General features: G+C 37.9%; 1 protein-coding gene across 5 annotated transcripts in view; it reads left to right on the top strand.

Annotated features, from left to right (window-relative positions):
- The window catches only part of HTR1F (5-hydroxytryptamine receptor 1F), a 207,674-nt gene that overhangs the window by 29,804 nt on the left and 158,944 nt on the right, over positions 1-18,926 (top strand). For all 5 annotated transcript variants that reach the window (XM_005548399.5, XM_045385306.3, XM_065539299.2 and 2 more), the window contains exon 2: positions 7,193-7,306. The gene's annotated coding sequence lies outside the window, so the exon portion shown is untranslated. The remainder of the gene's footprint in view (positions 1-7,192; positions 7,307-18,926) is intronic.

Below are 18,926 nucleotides of genomic sequence, written 5' to 3'. Positions count from 1 at the left end.
ATTCTAACTGGTGTGAGATGGTATCTCATTGTGGTTTTGATTTGCATTTCTCTGATGGCCAGTGATGATGAGCATTTTTTCATGTGTCTGTTGGCTGTATGAATGTCTTCTTTTGAGAAATGTCTGTTCATATCCTTTGCCCACTTTTTGATGGGGTTGTTTGGTTTTTTCTTGTAAATTTGTTTGAGTTCTTTGTAGGTTCTGGATATTAGCCCTTTGTCAGATGAGTAGATTGCAAAAATTTTCTCCCATTCTGTAGGTTGCCTGTTCACTCTGATGGTAGTTTCTTTTGCTGTGCAGAAGCTCTTTAGTTTAATGAGATCCCATTTGTCAATTTTGGCTTTTGCTGCCGTTGCTTTTGGTGTTTTAGACATGAAGTCTTTGCCCATGCCTATGTCCTGAATGGTACTACCTAGGTTTTCCTCTAGGATTTTTATGGTATTAGGTCTAACATTTAAGTCTCTAATCCATCTTGAATTAATTTTCGTATAAGGAGTAAGGAAAGGATCCAGTTTCAGCTTTCTACTTACGGCTAGCCAATGTTCCCAGCACCATTTATTAAATAGGGAATCCTTTCCCCATTTCTTGTTTCTCTCAGGTTTGTCAAAGATCAGATGGCTGTAGATGTGTGGTATTATTTCTGAGGACTCTGTTCTGTTCCATTGGTCTATATCTCTGTTTTGGTACCAGTACCATGCTGTTTTGGTTACTGTAGCCTTGTAGTATAGTTTGAAGTCAGGTAGCGTGATGCCTCCAGCTTTGTTCTTTTGACTTAGGATTGTCTTGGAGATGCGGGCTCTTTTTTGGTTCCATATGAACTTTAAAGCAGTTTTTTCCAATTCTGTGAAGAAACTCGTTGGTAGCTTGATGGGGATGGCATTGAATCTATAAATTACCTTGGGCAGTATGGCCATTTTCACGATATTGATTCTTCCTATCCATGAGCATGGTATGTTCTTCCATTTGTTTGTGTCCTCTTTGATTTCACTGAGCAGTGGTTTGTAGTTCTCCTTGAAGAGGTCCTTTACATCCCTTGGAAGTTGGATTCCTAGGTATTTGATTCTCTTGGAAGCAATTGTGAATGGAAGTTCATTCCTGATTTGGCTCTCTGTTTGTCTGTTACTGGTGTATAAGAATGCTTGTGATTTTTGCACATTAATTTTGTATCCTGAGACTTTGCTGAAATTGCTTATCAGCTTAAGGAGATTTTGGGCTGAGACAATGGGGTTTTCTAAATATACAATCATGTCATCTGCAAACAGGGACAATTTGACTTCTTCTTTTCCTAACTGAATACCCTTGATTTCTTTCTCTTGCCTAATTGCCCTAGCCAGAACTTCCAACACTATGTTGAATAGGAGTGGTGAGAGAGGGCATCCCTGTCTTGTGCCAGTTTTCAAAGGGAATTTTTCCAGTTTTTGCCCATTCAGTATGATATTGGCTGTGGGTTTGTCATAGATAGCTCTTATTATTTTGAGGTACGTTCCATCAATACCGAATTTATTGAGCGTTTTTAGCATGAAGGGCTGTTGAATTTTGTCAAAAGCCTTTTCTGCATCTATTGAGATAATCATGTGGTTCTTGTCTTTGGTTCTGTTTATATGCTGGATTATGTTTATTGATTTGCGAATGTTGAACCAGCCTTGCATCCCAGGGATGAAGCCCACTTGATCATGGTGGATAAGCTTTTTGATGTGTTGCTGAACCCGGTTTGCCAGTATTTTATTGAGGATTTTTGCATCGATGTTCATCAGAGATATTGGTCTAAAATTCTCTTTTTTTGTTGTGTCTCTGCCAGGCTTTGGTATCAGAATGATGTTGGCCTCATAAAATGAGTTAGGGAGGATTCCCTCTTTTTCTATTGATTGGAATAGTTTCAGAAGGAATGGTACCAACTCCTCCTTGTACCTCTGGTAGAATTCAGCTGTGAATCCATCTGGTCCTGGACTTTTTTTGGTTGGTAGGCTATTAATTATTGCCTCAATTTCAGAGCCTACTATTGGTCTATTCAGAGATTCAACTTCTTCCTGGTTTAGTCTTGGAAGAGTGTAAGTGTCCAGGAAATTATCCATTTCTTCTAGATTTTCCAGTTTATTTGCGTAGAGGTGTTTATAGTATTCTCTGATGGTAGTTTGTATTTCTGTGGGGTCGGTGGTGATATCCCCTTTATCATTTTTAATTGCGTAGATTTGATTCTTCTCTCTTTTCTTCTTTATTAGTCTGGCTAGTGGTCTGTCAATTTTGTTGATCTTTTCAAAAAACCAACTCCTAGATTCATTGATTTTTTGGAGAGTTTTTTGTGTCTCTATCTCCTTCAGTTCTGCTCTGATGTTAGTTATTTCTTGCCTTCTGCTAGCTTTCGAATGTGTTTGCTCGTGCTTCTCTAGCTCTTTTAATTGCGATGTTAGAGTGTCAATTTTAGATCTTTCCTGCTTTCTCTTGTGGGCATTTAGTGCTATAAATTTCCCTCTACACACTGCTTTAAATGTGTCCCAGAGATTCTGGTATGTTGTATCTTTGTTCTCATTGGTTTCAAATAACATCTTTATTTCTGTCTTCATTTCGTTATGTACCCAGTAGTCATTCAGGAGCAGGTTGTTCAGTTTCCATGTAGTTGAGCGGTTTTGATTGAGTTTCTTAGTCCTGAGTTCTAGTTTGATTGCACTGTGGTCTGAGAGACAGTTTGTTATAATTTCTGTTCTTGTACATTTGCTGAGGAGTGCTTTACTTCCAATTACGTGGTCAATTTTGGAGTAAGTACGATGTGGTGCTGAGAAGAATGTATATTCTGTTGATTTGGGGTGAAGAGTTCTGTAGATGTCTATTAGGTCTGCTTGCTGCAGAGATGAGTTCAATTCCTGGATATCCTTGTTAACTTTCTGTGTCGTTGATCTGTCTAATGTTGACAGTGGAGTGTTGAAGTCTCCCATTATTATTGTATGGGAGTCTAAGTCTCTTTGTAAGTCTCTAAGGACTTGCTTTATGAATCTGGGTGCTCCTGTATTGGGTGCATATATATTTAGGATAGTTAGCTCTTCCTGTTGAATTGATCCCTTTACCATTATGTAATGGCCTTCTTCGTCTCTTTTGATCTTTGATGGTTTAAAGTCTGTTTTATCAGAGACTAGTATTGCAACCCCCGCTTTTTTTTGTTCTCCATTTGCTTGGTAAATCTTCCTCCATCCCTTTATTTTGAGCCTATGTATGTCTCTGCGTGTGAGATGGGTCTCCTGAATACAGCAGACCGATGGGTCTTGACTCTTTATCCAGTTTGCCAGTCTGTGTCTTTTAATTGGAGCATTTAGTCCATTTACATTTAAGGTTAAGATTGTTATGTGTGAACTTGATCCTGCCATTATGATATTAACTGGTTATTTTGCTCGTTAGTTGATGCAGTTTCTTCCTAGCCTCGATGGTCTTTACATTTTGGCATGTTTTTGCAATGGCTGGTACCGGTTGTTCCTTTCCATGTTTAGTGCTTCCTTCAGGGTCTCTTGTAAGGCAGGCCTAGTGGTGACAAAATCTCTAAGCATTTGCTTATCTGTAAAGGATTTTATTTCTCCTTCACTTATGAAACTTAGTTTGGCTGGATATGAAATTCTGGGTTTAAAATTCTTTTCTTTAAGAATGTTGAATATTGGTCCCCACTCTCTTCTGGCTTGTAGAGTTTCTGCCGAGAGATCTGCTGTTAGTCTGATGGGCTTCCCTTTGTGGGTAACCCGACCTTTCTCTCTGGCTGCCCTTAAGATTTTTTCCTTCATTTCAACTTTGGTGAATCTGGCAATTATGTGTCTTGGAGTTGCTCTTCTCGAGGAGTATCTTTGTGGCGTTCTCTGTATTTCCTGGATTTGAATGTTGGCCTGCCCTACTAGGTTGGGGAAGTTCTCCTGGATGATATCCTGAAGAGTGTTTTCCAACTTGGTTCCATTTTCCCCCTCACTTTCGGGCACCCCAATCAGACGTAGATTTGGTCTTTTTACATAATCCCATACTTCTTGCAGGCTTTGTTCATTTCCTTTTCTTCTTTTTTCTTTTGGTTTCTCTTCTCGCTTCATTTCATTCATTTGATCCTCAATCGCTGATACTCTTTCTTCCAGTTGATCGAGTCGGTTACTGAAGCTTGTGCATTTGTCACGTATTTCTCGTGTCATGGTTTTCATCTCTTTCATTTCGTTTAGGACCTTCTCTGCATTAATTACTCTAGCCATCAATTCTTCCACTTTTTTTTCAAGATTTTGAGTTTCTTTGCGCTGGGTACGTCATTCCTCCTTCAGCTCTGAGAAGTTTGATGGACTGAAGCCTTCTTCTCTCATCTCGTCAAAGTCATTCTCCGTCCAGCTTTGATCCGTTGCTGGCGATGAGCTGCGCTCCTTTGCCGGGGGAGATGCGCTCTTATTTTTTGAATTTCCAGCTTTTCTGCCCTGCTTTTTCCCCATCTTTGTGGTTTTATCTGCCTCTGGTCTTTGATGATGGTGATGTACTGATGGGGTTTTGGTGTAGGTGTCCTTCCTGTTTGATAGTTTTCCTTCTAACAGTCAGGACCCTCAGCTGTAGGTCTGTTGGAGATTGCTTGAGGTCCACTCCAGACCCTGTTTGCCTGGGTATCAGAAGCAGAGGCTGCAGAAGATAGAATATTTCTGAACAGCGAGTGTACCTGTCTGATTCTTGCTTTGGAAGCTTCCTCTCAGGGGTGTACTCCACCCTGTGAGGTGTGGGGTATCAGACTGCCCCTAGTGGGGGATGTCTCCCAGTTAGGCTGCTCAGGGGTCAGGGACCCACTTGAGCAGGGAGTCTGTCCCTTCTCAGATCTCAACCTCCGTGTTGGGAGATCCACTGCTCTCTTCAAAGCTGTCAGACAGAGTCGTTTGCGTCTGCAGAGTTTTCTGCTGCTTTTGTTGTTGTATAGTTGTGCCCTGTCCCCAGAGGTGGAGTCTACAGAGACAGGCAGGTTTCCTTGAGCTGCTGTGAGCTCCACCCAGTTCGAGCTTCCAAGCGGCTATGTTTACCTACTTAAGCCTCAGCAATGGCGGGCGCCCCTCCCCCAGCCTCGCTGCTGCCTTGCCGGTAGATCACAGACTGCTGTGCTAGCAATGAGGGAGGCTCCGTGGGTGTGGGACCCTCCCGGCCAGGCGTGGGATATGATCTCCTGGTGTGCCTGTTTGCTTAAAGCGCAGTATTGGGGTGGGAGTTACCCGATTTTCCAGGTGTTGTGTGTCTCAGTTCCCCTGGCTAGGAAAAGGGATTCCCTTCCCCCTTGCGCTTCCCAGGTGAGGCAATGCCTCGCCCTGCTTCAGCTCTCGCTGGTCGGGCTGCAGCAGCTGACCAGCACCGATCGTCCGGCACTCCCCAGTGAGATGAACCCAGTACCTCAGTTGAAAATGCAGAAATCACCGGTCTTCTGTGTCGCTCGCGCTGGGAGTTGGAGACTGGAGCTGTTCCTATTCGGCCATCTTGCTCCGCCCCCTCTATTCTGCTTGTTTATACTTCTGTGTAGATGTGTGAATTTCTTTTGGAGGAATAGAAACACTTTAACCCAACTTCAAAAGATAATAATAATGAACAAGTCCAAATCCTAAAACATGATGATCAAAGATAAAATAACAGATATGACTAAAGATTCCAATAACTTGGTTTCCTAGAATCATGACCCATTTTAACATGATTTATGCCCAAATATGTATGTCATCAAGATGTCAAGAAATATGAAACAAGATAGTTAAATACCATCAAAGATGTAATTAGTCATTTGGATATATGCTAAAAAGTTTTAGAATAATTATTCAATAGTACTTCATAAAATATCTTCACATTCTTTAAATTTAAAAGGTAAATTTTACTAAATTTGAGAGTTGGTATGCTCTCAAATACTTGAAAGTATACAATATTAGTATACTTGATTAAAACCAATTTAATAAATTTATTATAATTAGCATTACCAGTTTTCTTTCTTAATTGGGAAGGAATGAACATAAAATAAAGTGGCTAAGATTTACAGATTCACGTAACAATGGTATTTATAGCCTTATTTATGTTTTGTAAAGTTCTGCATGACTATTAACAGGTAAATCAAATTAAAATTTATCTTGAGTGGTATATGATTAAATCAAAAGTCAGTCAGTAAGCATTCTTGAATATGTCAAATCAACTAATTGTCTTTCAACTGAAGGTAATAATTGACTTTTCAAACTGATTTAGACAACAAATAATAGAATTCCCAATGAATAAACCAACCCTTTGGTAATATTTGATATTTCATACCAGTTGTGCTTTATTCAAGATTTTACTTCTACCTAAAAATACTAAAGAATGAATGATGTATATTTTTGGTGCACAGAGATTGTTTAAATTAAATTATATGAAATATATTGTTTAGATTATAAGATCCATAAGCTTTCTGCACTGTTTTTTAATTGAAAGCCCCTGTAAAGAATTCCAGAAACCCCTAAGTTACATTTTTGTTTGAATCTTTTATTTTCCAAAGTGTTTCCAAGTACCTTACCTGCATTGATGCTCATGTCTACTCTATGAAATAGAAAAGGGCAGCGTCATCTGTTTGTTTTCATCTTCTCATGAGAAACTAAGCCTATCTTACATATCCAGTCTTCATCTTATGATACCCTACTTTGAATCCCACAAAGCATAGAATGTAGCATGCCATTAGCTTATTTTATATTAAAATGTTCGTAATGTTGATAACGTGATGTCCCTTACTTTCTAGATATATTTCCATCATCCCTCAAATCCCAAAATATTAGCGATTGACTTTTTAGTTATTTGATAACACTGTTCCCGCTCCCCTGTGTCGGGGATGATAGTGCCACAAGGAGAGAAACCACTGTCCCAAATGTCATAGTTAAATTTAATTCCAATTATCTAATTTATTCTCTAATCAAATATCTAATAGATAGTAATAAACGTTAATTACAAAAGGAATAAGCCAAATGTTCTCATTTAGTTTACATTTTATAATGCAGCTATTACAGCTGATCTTCATCTCCCCCCAAAAAAGACTTTTTTTTTTTCTTTTCTTGACTTCTAAACCTGATTATTTTATTTCAAAAGTGGTTAGTGGTCAGAGAGGGGAAAAGAAAGGTAACAATTGTTTCAGTAGATCAGCCAGGGTATATTATGGCTGGGAAAATTTCAGGAGAATAGAAAAGAAATAATTTGTTTCACTCTTTTCTTTTTTAAGGCGTTTAGGGGAGAATGAATTGGACCGTCAGCCTTTCATGAACTTCTCAAAAGAACAGGAACATGAGGAGGCAAAATGGTGATGCAAATGCACAATTCAGTCTACCACAATACGGTAAGCATTCCCAGCTTTAAACCATGAAGAAAACTAAATTGACAATTAGTGGGGGGGAAAAAAAAGTGGTAAATCAAAGAACATAATGCAAAATGGACTCTGGAGGGATGAAAGTCCATATGGGTCCTGCTTCCAGGAAAGGCCAGTCCCACTGATCATTGGTTCACTAATGGCCAATAGTGTTTCAAGGTGAAAGGAAGGCTGGGTCCGGGAGCCAATAGGAAGAAAACAGGGTGGAGACTTGGAAATGGTGTTAAGAGAACATTTGGGCAAGTGAACATAAATCAAAGAAAAAATGAATTAAGAAAAATGCTTATAGAAAATGAAAGGTAGACATAAAATACTAAATCAGATAAAAACCTGCAGATTTTATATTTAGCCATCTTCTCAATTATAGTAATGATTTTGAAAATTTAATGTTTTCTTTTATATGATTTGGCAGGGTGATAATTACCCTCAGTGAGATGACAGACTGGTTTTAACTCTTACATCTCCATGTTTCAGAGTTTATTTGAGGCAAAGTCTGATTTTTAAGAACAGCTACTGCTTATTTTGCTCAGGTTGCTTATTGCCCAGTGTGATGGGACCATTCATGGCTTATCCATGTGATGCACAACCTGCACAACCCATACGTGTTGCCTCCAATTATATGTGTACATAAGAAATGAAACAACATAATAAATGTTACTCTTGGGAACAGCAATGGATTAGGAGCCCTAATATCTTCATTCAGGCCACAGATCTGCTCGCTCCTAGCTGGATAATACTATTCATATCAATTAGCCTCTCTGAATCCAGAGTGCTTCTTAGGGAAATGGTGACAATAATATTTACCTTCCCAATCTTACACAGTTTTCTGGGTTAGTCAAAGAATGTTTTGTAAAATTTTAAGTTTTATATAAATGCACATTATTATTTAGAAGATTAATGCAACCATAGGATAGTCACTTGTCACATATATGGATTTTAATATCTTTAAGAGACAGCATGACATATGTCACGTAAGCTACTGTCACAAAGCTAAAAGTATATATTTAATAAATGATTTTTTAATTAAATGGTTGACAGTAATGTACTGTCTATTGCAAATGTTGTAAGTTTATAGTAATTTATAATTCTACACATTAGATTTTGAAAATCTCAATGGTACCCATTCTCCTTAGTATTCTTTTTTAAAAGTTTTTATTTTCCAAGTACACTGATTCTCAATTATGATGGAAAATATCAACAGTTACTGATTCAAGACCCGCTTGCCCCTGCAAAGTCTACTTTGTAGCTCATCTTCCTTTTCAAGACCTCTAGATGTTGGAACACTTTAGGAATACATCTTCAGCCCTCTTCCTTTCTTTATCCATATCTCCACTCAGGTTTTCTCAATGGGTCCCATATATATATTTTTTGAGACATGGTCTCATGCTTTCACCCAGGCTGGGGTGCAGTGGCACAGTCACAGCTCGCTGCAGCTTCCACCTTCCAGGATCAAGTTATTCTCCCACCTCAGCCTCCCTAGTAGCTGGGACTACAGGCATCAGGTGTGTACTGTTATGCCCAGCAAAGGCTGGTCTCGAACTCCTGAGCTCTAGTGATCCATCCCCCTCAGTCTCCCAAAGTGCTGGGATTACAGGTTTAAAAAAAAACAAAAAAACAAAAACAGGCCAGGCACGGTGAGATTACACCTGCAATCTCAGCACTTTTGGGAGGCCGATATGGGTGGATCACAAGGTCAAGAGATGGAGACCATCCTGGCTAACATGGTGAAACCCTGTCTCTACTAAAAATACAAAAATTAGCTGGGCATGGCGGTGTGCCTGTATTCCAGCTACTTGGGAGGCTGAGGCAGGAGAATCACTTGAACCCGGGAGGCAGAGGTTGCAGTGAGCCAAGATCGCGCCACAGCACTCCAGTCTGGTGACAGGGTGAGACTCTGTCTCCAAAATAAAATAAAATTTAAAAAAGCTAACATATGCAAAAGTCTCCCAGATATTTATCCAGCCCTGAATCCCCTATGATTTCTTACTTAGATATCAAAGAGCTATAAATCTCTCCTTGTATGTCTACTTAATGTTTCAAAATAGATATCTACTAAATTAACTATTTGATGTTCCATCTAAACTTGTTCCTCCCCAAATCTTTCCTATTATAGTCCTACTATACCCTTGGTTGCTTAGACCAAAAATTTGGGGGTCTTACCTATGTCCAACCCATCAGCAAATCCTATGTGTCCTACTCCAATACATACCCCTAATGATGCCCTTTAAAATGCTACGTGATTGGATCCCTGGCCAGTGTTTCAAGCTTGTTTACATAAAACAGGCCTTTTTACTTATCACTCTTCATAGCACATTATCCCTCCTAGAAATTTTATTTCTCTGTTAATTTACGTTTCTCTCTCTATTAGGAAAATATTTTTTTTCAGTTTTATTCTTAAGTCAATATATTGAACTGGAATAGTGCCTAGCATAATTATGGTAAGCACTCAATAAACCTTGCGAATGAATGAATGAGTTGATAGCTGTAATATGAATCCCTGAATGAAACAGGCCTAGAATTGATGGGAATGAGATTGACAGCTGCACATGACCATCAGCGTCCTAGACTGGGACATGTGTATAGGTGTGTTTTCATATGCACATTATTTCTTTATGAAATACATTCTTGGCATTACTTTTGACTTCAGAGTCAAAAATGTCAAATTATTTCAAATAAATAATAAAATTCTGTTTTCAACTCAAGATAATTCTATAAGTATGAAAGCTCCCAAAACAAGGCAAAAGAAACTGTTTTTGATTCTATTTTGAATTTTTCATGTTTCCAGCCACCCCTCTCTAGCTTCTGAATTTTTACACTGATGAACAGATTTTGTGTCTTTCTTCCCATAACTAAAAATGATGTTCAGACTTGATAATAGTGATTATAAGTATTATTATGCCAATTATTTCAAATTGTGCAATAGTCAAAGCACATAAAAATATGTCATGGCAATAAATCTGTTTTCCTACTCTTTGTAATGTCTTATTTGCCCTAACAACCTTTCAGACAACAGCTATAATAAGTGGACTCTCAAGCGTGATTTGCATCTCTCCCATCACAAGAGTGTGTCTGTTTCAGAACTTACAGTTGTGTATGGTATATTTAAACGATCCCAAATAATCGTCCTCAGAGCTGTCCTGACCTCACTGATAATGAGTTTTACAGCCCTTTATATTGTAGTTTGCCTGGGCCTGAAATATATTAATTACCAGACATATATGAAATGTGTGGTTGTAAAATCCCTGACTTCTCTCTCCTGAATCTAATAATCACTAAAATATGTATTGTTGCTTTCATGTCACATTTACCTGGTGCTTGTTTCCCTTTCTATATTCCGTATGTTGTTTGATGGTTCTTTCTCCAGTCTCTCATGCCAGAAGAGACATTCCTTAATGCCTGGCTTTCCTTCATTTCATATATCCAGTTGGTTACTTTATCTTCTCAATTCATCATACAAAATGGTTCTGGGATTTATGCTCTTTTCATTAGTACCATGGCTGCCTTTAAAAACTAACCCATTTTAGTCTCACAGAGGTGCACTCACCTGGCTTCTAACACTGCCACCACTTTGCCATAAAATCAGAGAGGAATTAGCTTAGAATCATGTCACAAAGCCTTCTCCCTGAAAGCAAAATGGTTGTCTTGTTGCTATATACCCAACGACAGAGGTACCATTTGAGACAGGAGATTCTACAGAAAGAGTGTAAGTTGTGATACCAGACAGACAGGCAGGGTTTTAGATCCCATTTTAGGGGCATACCACCACCTCTATCAGTGGTGTAGTATTGGATAAGTTTGCCTCTCTGGAACTTAGTTTAACTGTGTTTTACTTTGAGATAATAATTCATATTTCATAGGATTGTTGTGAAGACTAAATAAGATCATGTGTATTAAAAAATATTTGCTGTAATGTATTGAACGCTCACTAGAGGATAATTTCCTTCTTGCATTCTCCTACCACTTCTAGGCACCATCAATGGTACCAGAACCTGTCTGCAGAAACTCTGCCTGCTTTCCTAGTTCTCCTGTCCTGCCATCATTTGGCGACCAAGGATATCTTTATTTCTCAAACAGTATTAGAGAACCTGTGTGAGACCATATTCTGTCTCAGGGAACCTGTTTGATCAATGCTTCTGCAAATCTTCTTTCTATAATAGCTGGAAACTGTTTCTCTTCATGCCATTTTCTTGCTCATATATCAGTGATTGATTTCCCCTAGGTTACAAGCAAAAATAAATATTTCATAGCTTTTTCTACTCTACCCTTGCATATTTTTATGAAATCAGCTTTGCTAGTCATTCTTTTTGCCTGCTTGGCTTCCTCGTAAAGTCCGTGTTCTTTTAATCCTCGGTACTTTCCACAGCCAGCATCTCCAATTAGAATGCTTTTCCCTGCCTAAATGTGCTGTCAACGCCCATTATCCTCAGATCAAGTCCTCTACAAAGCATTGCCAATCTTTGCTTTATCTCAGAAAGTAGGTGTTCTCCAGCTTAGTGTTCCTATCCCTGCAGTGCACTTTGATACATCTCTTTAAGCCTGTATCTTGCCATATTGGTACTATTTGTCTTACCCACTATCCTGTAAATTCCTTGAATAGATAACAGACCACAGCATCTAGAATGTACTTGAAAGTCCACAAGTAGCAGATAATGGAAGGTGTTGCTATAATTGTTACTATTTTGGAGACATGGTCTTGCTCTCTCACCCAGGCTAGAGTGCAGTGGTGTGCTTTTGGATCACCATAACCTCTGCCTCCTGGTCTCAGTAGATCCTCTCACCTCAGCCTCCCAAGTACCTGGGACTACATGCATGGGCCACCATGCCTGGCTAATTTGTGTATTTTTTGTAGAGACAAGTTTTTGCCATGTTGCCCAGGCTGGTCTCAAATGCCTGAGCTCAAGTCATCTGCCAGCCTCAGCCTACTAAAGTGTGGGAATTACATGTTTGAGCCACCTCTATCATTATTTTCTTTATTAATGTTTTTTTTTTTTTTTTTTTTACTTTAAGTTCCAAGATACATATGCAGAACAAGCAAGTTCATTACATAGGTATATGTGTGCCGTGGTGGTTTGCTGAACCTATTGACCCGTCCTCTAAGTTTCCTCCCCTCTCCCCCCAAACCTCAACAAGCCCTAGTGTGTGTTGTTCCCCTCCCTGCATCCCTGTGTTCTCATTGCTCAACTCCCACTTCCACTATCACTATTTTCATTGCCCTTATCAAGTTAATTTTTTTTTCTTTCCCAGGCAGTCACATTTTTAGCTGAATTTTCTTTGTCAAACTGTGCTACCATTTTGTATCCTCTGACATAAACAAGTGTAATTTTTAATGCAAGCACTATTTTTATATAATTCTAAACACCAAGACTTTAAAACCTAGAAGAAAACTGCAGTATGTGTGCTTCTCTCATTTGCATGAAAATAGCATTGCATAATTGAGATTTCAAGTTGAGAAATTCTAAAGCCTTTGTTTAAAAAATCCTTAGAAAAATTAATCATATTTTTCCAGTTTTTTAAATAAATGAATTGGAAAGCAATGAAGCATAATTTAACAACCTTCCAAATACGCACTCACATTCTATTCCTAAATTCTTTTATATTGCAAGTTGGTGCCAGAAAACATAGCCCTGCCATGACGGTCCTGGGAGAAAACCTCCTTGCTTGGAAAAGGGTGAGGTGATCTAGGAATAACTCGCATTCAGCTGTTGTATCATAGTTTCAGTACAACTAGGAAAAAAGGCACCACACATTCACAGGAACTGTACCCTTCTCTCCTGGGGTAACTTAATGAACTTCCGTGGCTACCTGTACAGGATCTTCATCACTCAGGTAAGGGCCAGAGAGAGCCGAGCATTTAAATATGTAGCAAGCAAGCCTACTCTATGGTAGATGTGTACTAGGTTTGAAGAGTTCTATAGTTCCATTCGGGTAGAGGAGGGTAATTGCACTGTTCTCTCCCATATCTGTGATGTGTTTATATTATTTACTTCATTATAAGATCATTTTATAAATTCTGTTCCATTTCTCAAAAAGTCTAGTAATTTATAGCTTGTCTCTGCATTCTGCATTCTTCAGTTGGTAGATGAGAACTTTCAAAAACCCACTTTGTAAAATAACTGACAAAATGAGGAACTTATATTTCCTGGCATAACATAAACTGGGAGTGTCATTCAAGGTCGATTAGTTATGTTTTTAGCCTCTTTCTCTTACTTTAAAAGGAATTTTCTAACAAATTCAGTTTAAGTATAAATACAACTTTTAATTATCCACAACAACCGGGAATGGAAAATTGGAATTTAAAGATATTTCAAAATTTTATTTTAAAGAGCACATTAAACCTTTGCTCCCAATGAGCTCTTAACATTGCTTAGAGCTAAGAATTAATTTGTGTGGATTTTATCACCTTTTATTTGATACCTCACCCAAGGAAGAAATGCTGATCAGCAGTAAATTAGGTACTGAATAGAGCAGCCAGAAAGACGGAAATCAGAAACCTGAGCACTTGAATCAACCACAAAGTTTACATCTAACCCTTGAACATTTTAAATGAAGTATATCTTCATTTTAGTTTTATAATAGCAATAGATGTTCTAAGACAGAACTAAATACAAAACATTTTTTGAGTGTGTGGGTTTTCTGAAAAAGATGTCCTGTTCTATTGTTACTTGAAAACATAGATTAATATATTTAATTCAGCCTTCTGGATGAAACAGTGCTAGAACTATGTCATACTTTACCAAATCCATCCCTTCCCAATAACAAAACAAATAAATGTTTCCCTTTTCTTCCTGGATTCTTCAGGTGCTTTTCATCAACAGAAAATCACTTGCTGACATGTGGTTCATTTCTAGGGTGGACAAGTAATTTTTTTAAATGTATTGTGGCAAAGTCAGCATACCAAAAAAAAAAAAAAAATCAAATAAATAAATAAATAAAGGATCTGTCCTATGCTGTATTTGTGAGGCTGTGAAGGAGACTTCTGTGGCTGTTGCTGTGTTGGATTATCTTTGTTTTACCACTTGGTTGAGTGATGAGCCTTTTCAAAGAGAAAAGAACCAAAGACACGTTCTTCTGCCTGTTTGCTGCACCTCAGTTTGGTCTCCAAACTCTGATATTATTGTTGGTTACCTTCATGAAAATTATCCACCAATTTCTTTTTAAAAATCAGTTTCACTGGGCCTGGTGTGGTTACCTTCATGAAAATTATCCACCAATTTGTTTTAAAAAATCAGTTTCACTGGGCCTGGTGTGGTTACCTTCCTGGAAATTATCCACCAATTTCTTTTAAAAATCAGTTTCGGCCGGTCGCGGTGGCTCACGCCTGTAATCCCAGCCCTTTGGGAGGCTGAGGTGGGCGGATCACGAGGTCAGGAGATCGAGACCATCCTGGCTAACACAGTGAAACCCCGTCTCTACTAAAAATAAAAAAAAATTTAGCCGGGCGTGGTGGCGGCGCCTGTGGTCCCAGCTACTCGGGAGGCTGAGGCAGGAGAATGGCGGGAACCCGGGAGGCGGAGCTTGCAGTGAGCCGAGATCGCCACTCACTCCAGCCTGGGCCACAGAGCAAGACTCCGTCTCAAACAAACAAAAAAAATTAGTTCCATTTATTATCATTTAAATATAAGTAATATTCTACATTTGTATGTAACAAGCAGAATCTGAAATCCAGTACTGAGACTGTCAAATGAAGCATATGTGATATTCAGAATGTGCCTAAAACGCTGTGATCTTCCTTAAAACGCTGAAATCCAAGTCCTCCAAATTTGGCCAAGGAGAAAGCCTCCCCATTCAGGAGAAGGCAGTCGGACCACTAGCCTTCACGGTCATTACTCTGGGATTCCCTCTTTCCTTAGGGATCTCTCTGACTGCATTTGCACATTCACACTGTCCTGAGGGACTTAAGGAACTATTCATCTATGTTTGCACACTTGTGCTCCACTCACCAAACATGTTATTAACTACTCTTTTTTGCTTCAAGTGAACCAGCCACTCATTCAAAACACACTTTTATGCTCATAGAGATAATATATAGGTCTTCCTTTAGAAAAGGAAATTTGCAAAAATAATGATGTTACTTAATAAAATAAATAACATCATTTATCCTTGTAATTTACCGTTATTTAATCAAAGGTATATACAATTTGTAAGTATGTCATAGATTACTGATATGCTCAATTAAAGTCAGTAATTAATATTTGCAACGGAAACATAACTATGATCTTTAAAAACTGACTAATCACTTTTCCTTGTTTAAAATTTTGTATCCTAAAATAATCTTTAGTCTGATATATACAATAGTATTTCCCTAATTTAAGCATTTTTTAGTCTTATGTACAAAATAAATTGAGTCCTATATTTCATTTGAAAATGAATTTTTATTTTGAAAATAATTTGGTAGAACATAAAAACAAAATCTTGGGTAGTTAAATATTTAATGTTGACATAGTCTTTTTGTGACATATTTGTTTCACCTGGAAATAATTCTAGAGAGTCTGTAAGTTCCTTGAAATTGTGTGCAAAAATATGCGTGTCCTGGTATTATATCATTCTGGTGTAAAAGGTAGAACAGTTTTCCTCAGAACCATGACATAAAATGAAATCTATTCAATCATGTGTAAATTCCTCCAGGCAGTATGTTTTTTAATACTGAAAAAATATGCATATGTATGGACTCACTAAAGCACATGAAGTAGTGATAAGTCCATCAGCATATGCACATCAGTATATTTTCAGAATAATAGGAATATTCTTGGTCATGTCATAAAACTATGTATTATAATGATATAACTTTAATATTCACTATCTCATTTTCCTATGCTCTGGTTTATCATCATGAAGACATTAATTTCTCATGATTTCTCACGCAATCTATGGAAATAATCCTTTATTGAAAAAATAAGTATCTTGAAATTAGTGGCAGCAAAATAGATTTGAGAAGATCTCATTAAAGTGCATTTAGCAACATCTCACTGAATCTTGGTTACTTTATATTTTTACACAGAAAAACGTTTTGGATGTTTTAGAAAAATAATGTGTAGCATTAGAGAGCTCTAACTGTGAACACCAACACCGTATCACCACCTGTATCTTGCATTAAGAGACAGATGGACTTGCACCAGAGATTTAAAGTCAAGTAAAGAAGTTCCTGGGTGAAAATCAATATTACTGAAAAATATTTTACAGTGAGTTCTTTCTCTAAGCAATGTTTATGGCACATGTATTGATATTTGAAGTAGAAATTAGTTTTAAGTAACTACTACATATAAATCATATTACATGGAGTTCCATGAAAGAAGGGACTGTGTCCTATGCAGTGTAATATCCTCCAAGGCTGAAACTGAATTAATAGTTGATAAATGGAAAATTAATCAATGAATCAATCTATGGAGATGGTAAATTCATAGCTATTTTTCTGGCTTCTGGTAGTGCATGGTCTCAGTACACCCTAAATAACTCTTTAAATATTCTTATATATATGAGAAGAATTTGCTAATATGATGGACAAACATCATACTCCAATGAAGTAATAATCTAAGGTGAATAAAATATTTTGGTCTACAAAATAAATAAAATGCAAATATTAGTAACTAAGTTTAGTAGCGTCTTTGTACTTTAAAAGATATTAAGAATTTTTTTTTTTTTTTTTTTTTTTTTGAGACAGAGTCTCACTCTGTCACCCAGGCTGGAGTGTAGTGGCGCGATCTCGCCTCACTGCAAGCTCCGCCTCCCAGGTTCCCGCCATTCTCCTGCCTCAGCCTCCCGAGTAGCTGAGATTACAGGCGCCGCCACCACGCCCAGCTAAGTTTTTGTATTTTTAGTAGAGACAGGGTTTCACCATGTTAGCCAGGATGGTCTCCATCTCCTGACCTCGTGATCCGCCTGTCTCGGCTTCCCAAAGGGCTGGGATTACAGGCCTGAGCCACCATGCTTGGTCGAAAAATTATTCAAGACATGTAAACAAGAGAAGGGGTGCACTTTCAGTATCTAACAGGCCCACTCCAAATTATTTCATCATCTAGGAAATACAATTTGTTAAATTCACTGCTACTGAGGAAAATTTCAGACTTCGTGAAGTTCCATGTCTACTTGTAGATTTTTTTTCCCAACACAGCTACAAATTATTTCTATCCAGAAGAAAAACAAACTTCAGTGCTATAGATTATTATCCCATAGGGCATCATTAACCAGCTTTGACTCATACGCAGAAATCTTATACTAATATTTTCTCAAAAGGCCTATAAATATTCAGATCTTCAAAATGCTCTTTGAATCAGCCTTGCCATCTGATTGGTTTATTCATTAATTAAGAAATGGAATAATATCTTTGACACGTTTATTTTATATTTTCATGAGCCACACTGCTAAATTTTTGAAACTTAATGGATTATTGTAATCTTCACAACTGCATGAAGTAGGTACCAAAATCATCGCCGTGCACTATTATTACTATTAACAGTATGATAGGTACTAGTTTCACCCCCATAAGGAAACAGAATTAGGAAGATTAAATTACTTGTCACACAGGTGGTAAGAATTTCAAGCTCTCTAATGCCAAGAGCCTGTGTTCATAACCACTATACTGTGCCACCTGCTTAGAAGCTAAAAGAGAACTCGTATCCAATAACTAAAGCTAAAATCCATATCTTCCATGTGTCTTAAAAGCATTGTCAAAGGCAAGGATAATTTAGAAAAGTATTCTTCACTAAATTAATGTGATAGGAGAAATAATTAATTATAGGTAATGTAGATGTATAATATGTATTATACACACAAACACACACAGAAGAATTCCCCTTCTTCTTTTTTTTTTTCTTTTCTTTTCTTTTTTTTGAGACGGAGTCTTGCTCTGTTGCCCAGGATGGAGTGCAGTGGCGCGATCTCAGCTTACTGCAACCTCCACCTCCCGGGTTCAAGCAGTTCTCTTGCCTCAGTCTCCTGAGTAGCTGGGACTACAGGGGCACGCCACCACACCCGGCTAATTTTTTGTATTTTGTATTTTGTATTTGAGACGGGGTTTCACCCTGTTGCCCAGGCTGGTCATGAACTCCTGAGCTCAGGCAATCTGCCTGCCTCAGCCTCCCAAAGTGCTGGGATTACAGGCATGAGCCACCGCGCACGGCCAGAATACCCCTTCTTGTAAGAATTGCTCATCACAGTAACTAGTTCACGAATGAATTCATGAATATAGACAAAAACTTTCACCTCTTTGGGAGAATCAAGCTGCACGCATCATTGTCAGATAGTCAGAGTTTCTTTCACATTTGCCATTATCAAGATTACATATTAGTAACAAAATAATGTTTGAAAGTTATATTTGGGTTATTTGAAACTTATATTTGAGTTATTTGAAACTTATCAAGAGTTCCAGGAATGAAAACCTTCTGTATAATGAGTAGATAAATAGAGAAAATATTTGCCAAGTTTTATTCTGTCTGTTGTTTTGTTTGCTTTTGTATTCAGATTCTTGTAACAGGGCTTAAGTGTCTTGAAATCACAGTTTCCTTACTCAAAGGTTCTTTAAGGTGTGAGGGTCTTAACGACACCTTTCTCCAGCCGTCAAGGAAAAGCTGCATATGAGAGATTTTTGCCTCTT

Source organism: Macaca fascicularis, chromosome 2 (genome assembly GCF_037993035.2).
Source record: "Macaca fascicularis isolate 582-1 chromosome 2, T2T-MFA8v1.1".
Classification (NCBI taxonomy): Eukaryota; Metazoa; Chordata; class Mammalia; order Primates; family Cercopithecidae; genus Macaca; species Macaca fascicularis.
Note: the sequence above shows the minus strand (reverse complement) of the source record. Positions and strands in the feature narration are given on the sequence as shown.